Raw genomic sequence first — 12,831 nt, forward strand, 5'->3', positions numbered from 1 at the left:
TTGATAGATTGTGGGTTTCGGGTCCGGATCCATACCCGACCCGTCTTGTAGCCCGTTTTGGGCTCTACTTAAGTCATGTAACCCTAATCCTTAAGTGTTAATGATAATCTTAAGAGAGAGAGAGTCTGGCTGCTAGTGGGCACCACTCCTCCTCTCATTCGTGGTTTTTTCTCCCTCGTGTTGAGGGTTTTCCACGTTACATCGTGATCATTGTTTCTCTTCGTCTTCTTGTTCGTATTTCTACAATTCCCATTCTTAGCATCATGGAATCGCTTTGTGATCATGATGCTTCACACCAGAAGGACATGGAAGAATACCTCGTCAATTGGGATTTAAATCCATTGAGGCATATTAACTATATGAATTTGGATAGCATCTCTCCTGATGATGACTATTATGTACTTGTTACTTACCTTTGCTAATTAATCATCTTATTCACCAGCATTTTCATGTTCACATCGGTGTGTGCATGCATGGTTGAATGTGCGATGAGTGCTTCAGAATTCACACATTCGAACCTCTGTACAAAGCAAGAAGAAAAAGGATTGGATTCACCAATTTCCTAGTAAGCAGTGTGCCCAAGGACAGGGGCCGGTCTGTGGTTCCTTTTTCAAAGTTGGGCTAACATTTATCTCTTGGATGTAAGTGAAATTTGGATGTAAATTAAATTAAAGCTACCAGATTATGCCAAGAGACTATCGCGGAATCGAACTCTCAACCTCCATCAGCTGGTTTTAAGTCGACTCAGTTATTTAATTGGTGTCTAAGTATCAGTGTGCAAACATACTTGTGCCTTCCATCCAACCAGGGAAATGGTCATAATAAGTGCTGCTTTCAATTACTGTATGCTGGGTGTATGATCAAGACTAGTATATCCCCTCTTTTTTCTCCAATCAACATCTATCCCATGGTGAGTGTTAGGCCAGCAAACTTTGCTCTGTGACAAATGTACATGAAGATTAATTCACAAACTACCTTAAAAGCCTAGTTGCTTCTGTATGTATATACAATAGCAGTTACTGCTGTAACTTTTGTACCTTTGACAGCTAAGTTGTTTCATGGCATATCTCTCGGCCTTCATCGATCCGAAGTTACTCCAATCTCTTGGTAATGAACTGCAACTCAATCCTATGTATAGACTCTATCTTCTAGCAAGTGTTTAACCAACTCAACAACCAGTTTTGGTTGCTGGCAACATATGCTTTCAACCACAACAAACATTATGCATTAAACCACAACAAACATAAAAGAAAAGACATTATTTCATGTTCAGTACATCAACAACACATTCCTGAGGATGCCTTCAAGGCTTCAACCAACTCAACAACCTCCTTTGGTTGTATAAAGTATTTTGCTTTTTGTAGAAAAGTTGTCGTTGAATGGTGAATGGCATTAGAGGCTCTTGGTTCGCCAATCACACCAGGCATGGGCAAGCAACCTAGTTCAGGAAAACCTATGTCACACGGATACGGCAGAATGGTTCAAGTACCGGCGTCGACACGCCGACACGGGGATCCCGACACGGCGATACGGCTGGATACGTTTTGGATCGGGTCTGGGTCAGACCCGATCCAAACCACTTTTATAACCGATTTTTTAACCCATTTTGTTTTACGCATTAACACTTACCCTCGATCGTCGACCTTCCTTTACCCTCGACGGCTTCCGCGGCAGGCTGGCAGCACAGTTCGGCAATGGCGGGCGACGGCGACGACCTCCGGCGACTTCCGGTGGCGTCCGGCGGCAGCCGGCGACAGACAGGTAAGTGTTTCTTTTGTCTATTATTTTCGATATTAGAAGTTAGGGTTTCAACTTTTATTTGGGGATTTTTTAGATTGGGTATTTCTTACCGATTTTGGGATGTTTTCAGTTTAGAATCATATTCTTCAATGCTATGTGTGATGTTTTATTCCACTGTTTCATAAATTTTATGTTCATTATACGTTTTTTCCATCTTTTTTTTATGTTTAATGTATATTGGGCATTTCTTGCCGATTTGGGGATGTTTTGGTTTGAAGATTGGACGGTTTAGAATCATATTTTTCATCTTATGTGCGATGTTTTATTTCACTGTTTCATAAATTTTATGTTCATTATACGTTTTCTCCATCTTTTTATCATTTTTATTTTTTTTGAATTTAATATTCGCCGTGTCCGCGTATCCTAAAATTTTGAAACTTGCCGTATCCCCGTACCCGTACCCACAGGATACCCGTACCCGTATCCGTGTGACATAGAGGAAAACCCATAATGTTAGGATCAAGTTCACCAATTCATGCAATAGTGCCCAACCTCTGCATAAAATGCTTGCCATATCAAGTGTTAGGAAAGTCTTGGGAAAAAAAGTATCACTGTTCACCTTCCAGTTCATGATCATGGGCCTTACCAGCAGCAACGACATTTGGTTAAGAACATAAAAAAATTCAAAACCAATAACAAATCTAAAAACAAGCTTTCCAAGACATTCTGAAATAAGCATTAGCTGTGTCATTTTCACGCCTAAAGAACCTACATTCTGATATAATTTTGGTCCAACCTCAACCCACCTTCTCCTCCAATGTAGGAAAAACATCTCGGTTATGGAAAGGAGAAGAACTAGATTAAAAGCAATAGCCTCAATCGATGGGGAGCATGCCGAACAGCCAGCCTTAAATGAGTGACACAACATAAATAGCATCAATGAGAAAAGATTCAATAATATCATAATTTTTCCCCAATGCAGGACATTGTCCTGATTTATGGATAAACAAACACATACTAGTTAAAATATCCATAACTCTCGACTAACATGACACAAGAAGAAACAAGAAAGAACTGAATAATAAGCTGGTCCAAATCTATGAAGGACCCAGCTGTCGAAGCAAAGGCATGGGTGGGTAGTTGATGATGATGAAGAATAATTCCACCCCATTTTGCAAAACCATGTATTTCAAGCCAAGACAAATATTAGATGAAGCCAAGAACAAAACTCACGCAACTTCAAAGGATATAACTTTTCAAAAATGTCAGAGTTCAAAATTGACCGGTTCTTTTGAAAACAGATAAGAGACCTTCCATGACAGCCTCAACCCTAAGTTTGGGTTATGTCATTGAAATGCAGTTTGAAGGCATTTGAACGGGTTGAGGAGACTCAATTAAGGTGCAATAATGGGTCAGGTTTCCAAATGATCTGCCTCTCCCAAGACAGAGGAAAAGATGGACAATTTGTCACATTCAGCATAAGTGGACTAGGTTTGAGGACTAGGTTTGAGGAGTTCCATGACTTCATCTATTCCATGAACGGGACTAGTAGTTTGTTAATGAAATGGCAAACACCTTTCAAGACCAAAGGGAATTGGTTAGTTCCTCTTATGCCTAAAAAACCTCGAAACATAACAAGAGATGTCAAGCTTTTACTTTGAAATAGTTCAAAATTATCAATTTAACTCATAAGCTTGAGTGCTCGTGTTGTGCAAACAATATGTCATTCATTTACCCATACTACCATACAAGCATTAGGATTCATTTCGCATCAATGTTGTCGAACCTCTAGAAGGGACATCTTTCAATTTTCGAAATCTGAATATAAAAGAATCATCCTCGACGTCTTAGGTAATAAAGGAGCAGATATTGACCCCAAAATCACACATCTACGAAAGATTGTCACATTCAATTCCTGCAAGTTTAGCTTTCATGTCTTTCATCTCTTGGCAGGCACCTTTTGTTTTTTCTTTTTTTCTTTTTCTTTCTTTTGCATTCAGCTTTTTGCCTTTTTGATTTCTTTTCCTTTGATTTTTTTTTTTTTCAGGCCGACCTTCACCTTTGAGGGAATACCTCACCACCTCAAAGGCTACTACGAAGCTCCACCGCTTTGGTAGTTATGTGTAGCTTTGTCACGTGTCCAACCCGCTTCACCTTACGAGTTTTCGACAAGCCAAAGGTTCGTAAGTCATTATCTTCGCGAAATAGACATAAATCAGCTTTATGCCTACCCGGTACTCATGATTACAGACTTAGAGGAACAACTACACAAGCCTCGAGCCCATCTCTCAACCCTCATTTTGCTACCTGCCAAGATCTTACAGAGCATTGTGGCTTCTCTCACAGTATATTTCACGTTAAATCCTTGTAAATGTTTGACCTTCCTTGTGCATATAGCTTGATGGATCATACACATACACATATAAATTGCATATACACAAGTGTTTGCGATAATACACAAAGAACCTTCTAATAGCTAATGCCCCCACATACCTTTTAGATGTTTTTTTCACCATAAACCTATTACCATTATCTCCTAACTTTTTTGAAACCACAAAAAAAAAAGCCCTAAACAAAACCTTTAGTGTGCAACTCAACCAACCACAAGGTTGAGCGACAAGCATCCAACAGTAGGCTGGAATGACCAACAATACCTGAAGCACTTCCAACTATAACAACAGCCGTCTAACATTACTTAGAAGGCTAAAAAGTTACAACATAAGATCAACACATTAATTGATCACTAAAGGTAATCACATACGAGAATATATGCATGCCCTTGTGTATCTCTCTTCCGTAAATGCCCATAGGAATAGCAATGCAACCTAAATGAACCCTAACTCTACCAAATTCCAATATAAATCTATTCTTTTCTGAAATATCACCGCCAAAAATTTAAATTAGATGAGTACTGAAATACGATTTCTGCATCCTAATCATACATGCGAAAGGCCTAAGACAAGTCAAAGGATTGACCGCTATCACTTTTTTGATGCATGGTAGAATCGAAGGTTAAGTCCTGCACTATGGTGTTGGAAGCATCTTAACTGTGGCATCATCAGAAAACCTTGAAAATTAAAACCCTTCAAGCAACCCCTCTCGGATGCATGACATTTTCTAAGTTTCAAACCTTTGAGGCTTCGATGCGCATCTCAGGGAATGACTGTTGCAGGTGACTCGCTGTCTGCCGACAACCAGTGGTAGATGGCGGCTGCCTGCAAATAACGAACAGAACCCAAGACCACAAATTTGAAGGCCCACCGAAAGTAATCAAGAAGCCGTGCTCAAGGGAAAGAGAGAGACATAGAGAAAGAGATACCGGACTTGGGGAAATTTGGGATCACACGGATCAACGTGGAGATCCTCTTGATGCGATCGTCGCCGCCCTCGATTTTCTCCATTGTGGACTAATAACATAAGTTGAGGCATTTAAAAAAAAACAACAGTGTACGTACATATGCACTGACATTTCATCAACCAATTTGAGGGCTACCGCGTTGAAGGGAAGAAACGAATGAAGAGACAAGAAGAGATAACATACGGCAAGAGGTGCGTCAGCGATGGTCGACGCAGAGCCTCAAAGAGAGAGAGAGAGAGAGAGACCAGGTTAGCATGCCTATTTCAAACGACGTCATATGAGAATGCTGTAAATCAGAGCTAAGGCCGACTCAGAAAGAGAAGTATTCATACATGTGAAGCAGAGGGGAGAGGGGAGGTGGGACGGAGACGGGTTGCATTGCAGGAGACGAAGAAGAATAGGAGAGACACAGGAGAAGAGTTGAGACGTTTCTTGGATAGGCATGGCAGAGGCGGTGAGAGTGGGCGACGGTTTTGTCGAGTTGGGGAAAGCAAATTCGCCGTTGCGACTTTTTGGCTTCCAGAATTTAACTTTCTTTATTCTCGTTATAAAACAGAAGCCATATGTTTATAGGATTATTGTGTTTTTCTTACATAGAGGATCAGTAAATTGGTGGATCTGTTGCTTAATATCCAAATAGTTAATTGCATCAATAAGTGGCTCACATGCACATGCTCGGCAAAACTTTTAATAATAGCAGCAAACGGGCAATTAAATCACCGAGACAAAACCCCAAAAATGTAAAGATGCAACAGAGGAAATGAGCGGTGACCTCCAAGCAAGAGAAATACATTTATACAGTGGCAGTGGCGGAACAATAAATTTTGGACTATGCCCCTCCAAAAATAAAATATTGCTCTAAAAAATATACGCGTAGAGAGGGATATTTTATTTTTGGAGGGACATAGGTGAACATAGAAAATATACGCGTGCAGAACAGTTTAATCTTGTTTCTTGTTCCACCACTGTTTAGGACCCTTTCCTTTGCAAAACCCACTTCCACATCCAAATGAGCTGGTCATGAGCTGAGAGTAGATTTAGAGCTCAAATATCAAGGAACCCTTCTCCTTATAATACTTCTGCATCCAAATAAGCCGATCAGATGATAGTAGATTCTGAGCTTTGAACTTTTCTCCTTGCAAAACCCACTTACATGACTTGTAAGATTTTTTGTCTGCTCTCAAAAACCTACGGTCGTGTCTTACAGAAGCATTTGTTCCTGTATCCATCTCCTTGGAACCGGATGTCCAAAGCTTTGGCTCTTGTTGGTCTCAGATCTCAAAGCATTTCTAATATTCACAACCTCACCAAGCAACTGCTATGCTGCCTTGACATACTTGGAATACTTAGGGGGCAAGGCTGGGGGCAGCTTCCTCCAACTTAATTCCCATTCTTAGCATCATGGAATCGCTTTGTGATCATGATGCTTCACACCAGAAGGACATGGAAGAATACCTCGTCAATTGGGATTTAAATCCATTGAGGCATATTATCTCTCCCTGATGACGACTATTATGTACTTGTTACTTACCTTTGCTAATTAATCATCTTATTCACCACATCGGTGTGCGCATGCATGGTTGAATGTGCGATGAGTGCTTCAGAATTCACACATTCGAACCTCTGTACAAAGCAAGAAGAAAAAGGATTGGATTCACCAACTTCCTAGTAAGCAGTGTGCCAAGGACAGGGCCGGTCTGTGGTTCCTTTTCAAATATGGCTAACATTCATCTCTTGATGTAGTGAATTTGGATGTAAATTAAATTAAAGCTACCAGATTATGCCAAGAGACTATCGCAGAATCGAACTCTCAACCTCCATCAGCTGGTTTTAAGTCGACTCAGTTTTTTAATTGGTGTCTAAGTATCAGTGTGCAAACATACCTTGTGCCTTCCATCCAACCAGGGAAATGGTCATAATAAGTGCTGCTTTCAATTACTGTATGTTGGGTGTATGATCAAGACTAGTATATCCCCTCTTTTTCTCCAATCACATCATCCAGTGAGTGTTAGGCCAGCAAACTTTGCTCTGTGACAAATGTACATGAAGATTAATTAACAAACTACCTTAAAGGCCTAGTTGCTTCGATGTATATACAGCAGTACTGCTGTAACTTTTGTACCTTTGAAGCATACCTCTCGGCCTTCATCGATCCGAAGTTACTCCAATCTCTTGGTAATGAGTTGCAACTCAATCCTATGTATAGACTCTATCTTCTAGCAAGTGTTTAACCCATTGGAAATGCCGATATCAAACCAGTTTTGGTTGCTGGCAACATATGCTTTCAACCACAACAAACATTATGCATTAAACCACAACAAACATAAAAAGAAAAGACATTATTTCATGTTCAGTACATCAACAACACATTCCTGAGGATGCCTTCAACCAACTCAACAACCTCCTTTGGTTGTATAAAGTATTTTGCTTTTTGTAGAAAAGTTGTCGTTGAATGGTGAATGGCATTAGAGGCTCTTGGTTCGCCAATCACACCAGGCATGGGCAAGCAACCAAATTCAGGAAAACCCATAATGTTAGGATCAAGTTCACGAATTCATGCAATAGTGCCCAACCTCTGCATAAAATGCTTGCCATATCAAGTGTTAGGAAAGTCTTGGAAAAAAAGTATCACTGTTCACCTTCCAGTTCATGATCATGGGCCTTACCAGCAGCAACGACATTTGGTTAAGAACATAAAAAAATTCAAGACCAATAACAAATCTAAAAACAAGCTTTCCAAGACATTCTGAAATAAGCATTAGTTGTGTCATTTTCACGCCTAAAGAACCTACATTCTGATATAGTTTTGGTCCAACCTCAGCCCACCTTCTCCTCCAATGTAGGAAAAACATCTCGGTTATGGAAAGGGGAAGAACTAGATTAAAAGCAATAGCCTCAATCGACGGGGAGCAGGCCGAACAGCCAGCTTAAATGAGTGACACAACATAAATAGCATCAATGAGAAAGATTCAATAATATCATAATTTCCCAATGCAGGACATGTCCTATTTATGGATAAACAAACACATACTAGTTAAAAATCCAGAAACAAAAAGAACTGAATAATAAGCTGGTCCAAATCTATGAAGACCCAGCTGTCGAAGCAAAGCATGGGTGGTAGTTGATGATGAAGAATAATTCACCCATTTGCAAAACCATGTATTTCAAGCCAAGACAAATATTAGATGAAGCCAAAAACAAAACTCATGCAACTCAAAGGATGTAACTTTTCAAAAATGTCACAGTTCAAAATTGACCAGTTTTTGAAAACAATAAGAGACCTTCCATGACAGCCTCAACCTAAGTTGGGTTATGTCATGAAAAGCATTCAAGCATTCAACGGGTGAGGAGACTCAATTAGATGGAATAATGGTCAGATCCAATGATCTGTCTCTCCCAAGACAAAGGAAAGATGGACAATTTATGTCTCTCGACTAACATGACACAAGAAGAAACAAGGAAGAACTGAATAATAAGCTGGTCCAAATCTATGAAGGACCCAGCTGTCGAAGCAAAGGCATGGGTGGGTAGTTGATGATGATGAAGAATAATTCCACCCCATTTTGCAAAACCATGTATTTCAAGCCAAGACAAATATTAGATGAAGCCAAAACAAAACTCATGCAACTTCAAAGGATGTAACTTTTCAAAAATGTCACAGTTCAAAATTGACCGGTTCTTTTGAAAACAGATAAGAGACCTTCCATGACAGCCTCAACCCTAAGTTTGGGTTATGTCATTGAAAAGCAGTTTCAAGGCATTTCAACGGGTTGAGGAGACTCAATTAAGATGGAATAATGGGTCAGGTTTCCAAATGATCTGTCTCTCCCAAGACAAAGGAAAAGATGGACAATTTGTCACATTCAGCATAAGTGGACTAGGTTTGAGGAGTTCCATGACTTCATCTATTCCATGAACGGGACTAGTAATTTGTTAATGAAATGGCAAACACCTTTCAAGACCAAAGGGGATTGGTTAGTTCCTCTTATGCCTAAAAAACCTCGAAACATAACAAGAGATGTCAAGTTTTTACTTTGAAATAGTTCAAAATTATCAATTTAACTCATAAGCTTGAGTGCTCGTGTTGTGCAAACAATATGTCATTCATTTACCCATACTACCATACAAGCATTAGGATTCATTTCGCATCAATGTTGTCGAACCTCTAGAAGGGACATCTTTCAATTTTCTAAATGTGAACATAAAGGAATCATCCTCGACGTCTTAGGTAATAAAAAAAAGGAGCAGATATTGACCCCAAAATCACACATCTACGAAAGATTGCCACATTCAATTCCTGCAAGTTTAGCCTTCATGTCTTTCATCTCTTGGCAGGCACCTTTTGTTTTTGTTTTTTTCTTTTTTTCTTTTTCTTTCTTTTGCATTCAGCTTTTTGCCTTTTTGATTTCTTTTCCTTTGATTTTTTTTTTTTCAGGCCGACCTTCACCTTTGAGGGAATACCTCACCACCTCAAAGGCTACTACGAAGCTCCACCGCTTTGGTAGTTATGTGTAGCTTTGTCACGTGTCCAACCCGCTTCACCTTACGAGTTTTCGACGAGCCAAAGGTTCGTAAGTCATTATCTTCGCGAAATAGACATAAATCAGCTTTATGCCTACCCGGTACTCATGATTACTGACTTAGAGGAACAACTACACAAGCCCCGAGCCCATCTCTCAACCCTCATTTTGCTACCTGCCAAGATCTTACAGAGCATTGTGGCTTCTCTCACAGTATATTTCATGTTAAATCCTTGTAAATGTTTGAACACCGGAATCAATAGCATTTCCTAGGATTGACTTTCTCAGCTTCATAGGAGTTTTCCTTACTGTTCACATCTAGGATTTTTCAGCTTTCCCGTTCCATAGATTGACAACAAAAACTTGAAATTTTCTCCTACTCAAGAAGATACTAAGAGTAAAGCACAGACATATCGTTGTGAGAGAAGCCATTTTTAAAATGTTTTTAAAGAAAATAAAAAAAAAAACTTTTAAAAAAGTTCTTGACATCAAATGGTATATCACAAGGAGGAATGAACTTTACTCCCTAAAGAGACGGGCAAATGCAAAACAAATGGGGTAGACTAGGAAGAAGAATGAACTTCACCAACTCTGCTATAAAAATATGATATTCTACATAAAAGGGTGGTTTAAGGGTGACGAGTTCTCATAAATGTATAAATAATAGGTCATCAACTGATTGAAAGTTTTGCAAGAGGTTTAGGTTAAGCTCTTCTCTTTCCTTGAACAAACCCTAGGATAAACCAATCCTATAAAGCGGCTTTTGTAAAATCATTAGAGAAATGATAACGACAACAACAGGATTGGACACTGTTAGACTTTGATGTAAGGTTGTCTGCAGAAGCGAAAGTAAAAAAGTGTTCGGACTTCGGATATAGAACAAAGGCAGACTTTTCGATTTCTGACGGGTTCATAAATCTGGGTTAAAAAGACATGATATTGTAAAGAGATGATACCAAAACTAAGGATTTTTTATTCTACAGAAGTAGAGGATTTTAGAAAACCAGAATTCAGAATTTTTTGAACTTTGGTATTTGTTTTGTATTTTTTTTATTCTGCCCAGTTTCTGTACAAAGTAGAACAAAATTCTCAAAAACAATGTTTCCTAATTAAACTATCAAAGATAGTAAAAAATCACACAAAATTCAGAAAACTATATTCGCATGTAAGAAAATCAAAACACAAAATGCTTGCACCCAAGAAGAAGATACAACACTCATGCACACAGGGCAAGAATAGTAAGAAAATGTAAAGTACATTAGCAAAGAAATCAAACAATTGTCATTCTATATAATTTATAGAAAACAGATTTCCTCTTCAAAGAACAAAGCACCTCACTTCTTGTAATGGACCATGAACCTTCATCACATTCCCAAAGTTTGCTATGACAATTAATTGGGGCAGCATTAAGGGGAAACTTTTTTTGACAATAAGACTGTCTTAGACAAGTGCAATCCACCAATGAAGAAGGAAAGGAAGAAGAAAAGGAAAAAAAAATGCATACCAGACAGCGACTGCTAAAGCCTGTCTACAACAATGTGCTGCCTCATTGAGCCTTCCCTTTCCCACGACAAATTTGACCAGCCATCACCAAAATTAGGTCACAAGTCATAACTGCAAATGCAAGAAAAGCACAATTATAGGAAAGATCTAAAGATGAGCCTCAAATTCTTCCCTAATATCTTCAACATGGCTTGTAGACTCATCCCACTCCAAACTTTGGAAAAGATTACTCTTCCGGTGTGAGGAGCTGTGTGTTAGTTCTCCTGTTGGGGTCACGTGTTTGATGGTTTACTGCTGTATAGCTTTTGTACACTCATTGTATGTCTAGAGTGTAATTCTACCTCAGCTCTATTCGTATGTTTGTGTATAGCTTCAATTTTTGTTCAATAAAATGGTCAAGAAAGGCCCCTACTCCCTGCAGGTTTGCATTGCAAAAGTTTAAAGGAAGGCTTTGGCATGTCTCAACTGCTTTTGGAAAAGCAGCAAAGTTTGCTCCGCAAACTCAGATATTTAGCATGGTCAAAACTAACTCAAAATTAGAGGCAGTTCTATATAGAATAGGGTTTTGGAACTATATAAGTTTGCATGCTATGTTAATTCAGAGAAATAAAACATCCACTATGATGCAAATCACCTAAACGAAGGATTCTTATCAGAGTGTTTCTTGCGTTGTTCCTGGATACTTATTTTTGTCCCGTTTTGTGTCAATTGGATGATGTCTCTGATTCAAACAAAGAAACCAACAGTTGCCGAACACAAAACAGAGCAAAGTACAAGATATACATGTTTCAATTTAAGATTCTACATTACAGTTGACGAAGGCTAAAAAAGGATTCACAAGCTTTGACCAGAAAAGGGGGAGGAAGTCATAGAAGCTATACACAAGATCCTCGAACCCTCAAGCTTCACACAACACACACACAGAGAGAGAGAGAGAGAGAGAAACTTAGATATTGTTTGGGAACGGTAAAGTTTTTATTATTTGCAAATACAATTTGAAGCAAAAGCCAATAATGTCATTAATCCTAGGCAATGGACAGGCCCAAATATAACTAAACAGATAAAAGTATTTAGCAACCAACAAAGAAGAACAACAACGCATGAAAGTCCGATATTCATATATAACATCCATGCTGTAAGCAGGTCCTTTTGCAAACTTATGATCCAATTAAACAAGTTTTCAAACATAAAGCAGATCTAAAACAACCTTCCCTATCTTGAAAAGGCGAAGACGACAACTAGGGCTGCGATTTGGGGAAACACAGGCTGTTTGGAAATAAAACGAGAAAGAAAGAGGCAAGCCTGCGCCTCACCTCGACAGAGACGTGGAAGAGGAGTTGATGCAGACGTGCGATACGAGAATGGGCAGCTGCATGCGGAGAGCTTCTGCAAGAGGAGGAAGACGGCTTCTCCACGGACAAGGACGAAAAACAGAAATTATGCCCCAACGGGCAGAAAGTTTGTCCATGCTCCTGAATTTTAGAAAAGAAGAAGGAAAGAGGCGGGTAGGGCTCGATAAACCTCCCCTCACCAAAATTTCAAAATCGACCTAAATATTATGTAGTGTTTCAAAAACACACTTTAGTTTTAAAATTTCATAAACTGCCTTTTTGAAAACTTGTGGGCGTGACAAGGAGACTCACCGTCCAGGTCGGCGGTGTTCGGGGCAAAGTTATAAATATTCGAATGTGAATGTCAAAATCAGATTCA

The 12,831-nt window shown here is 39.2% G+C and overlaps 1 long non-coding RNA gene across 1 annotated transcript; it reads right to left on the reverse strand.

Moving 5' to 3' along the window:
* Positions 1-4,877: 4,877 nt before the first annotated feature.
* LOC116256547 (uncharacterized) lies at positions 4,878-12,592 on the reverse strand. Its single transcript, XR_007573545.1, has 4 exons — positions 12,435-12,592; positions 11,123-11,232; positions 5,060-5,147; positions 4,878-4,955 (listed from the first exon to the last, which is right to left on the reverse strand). It is a non-coding gene; the product is annotated as an uncharacterized LOC116256547 (long non-coding RNA).
* Positions 12,593-12,831: the final 239 nt, after the last annotated feature.

Source organism: Nymphaea colorata, chromosome 6 (genome assembly GCF_008831285.2).
Source record: "Nymphaea colorata isolate Beijing-Zhang1983 chromosome 6, ASM883128v2, whole genome shotgun sequence".
Lineage (NCBI taxonomy): Eukaryota > Viridiplantae > Streptophyta > Magnoliopsida > Nymphaeales > Nymphaeaceae > Nymphaea > Nymphaea colorata.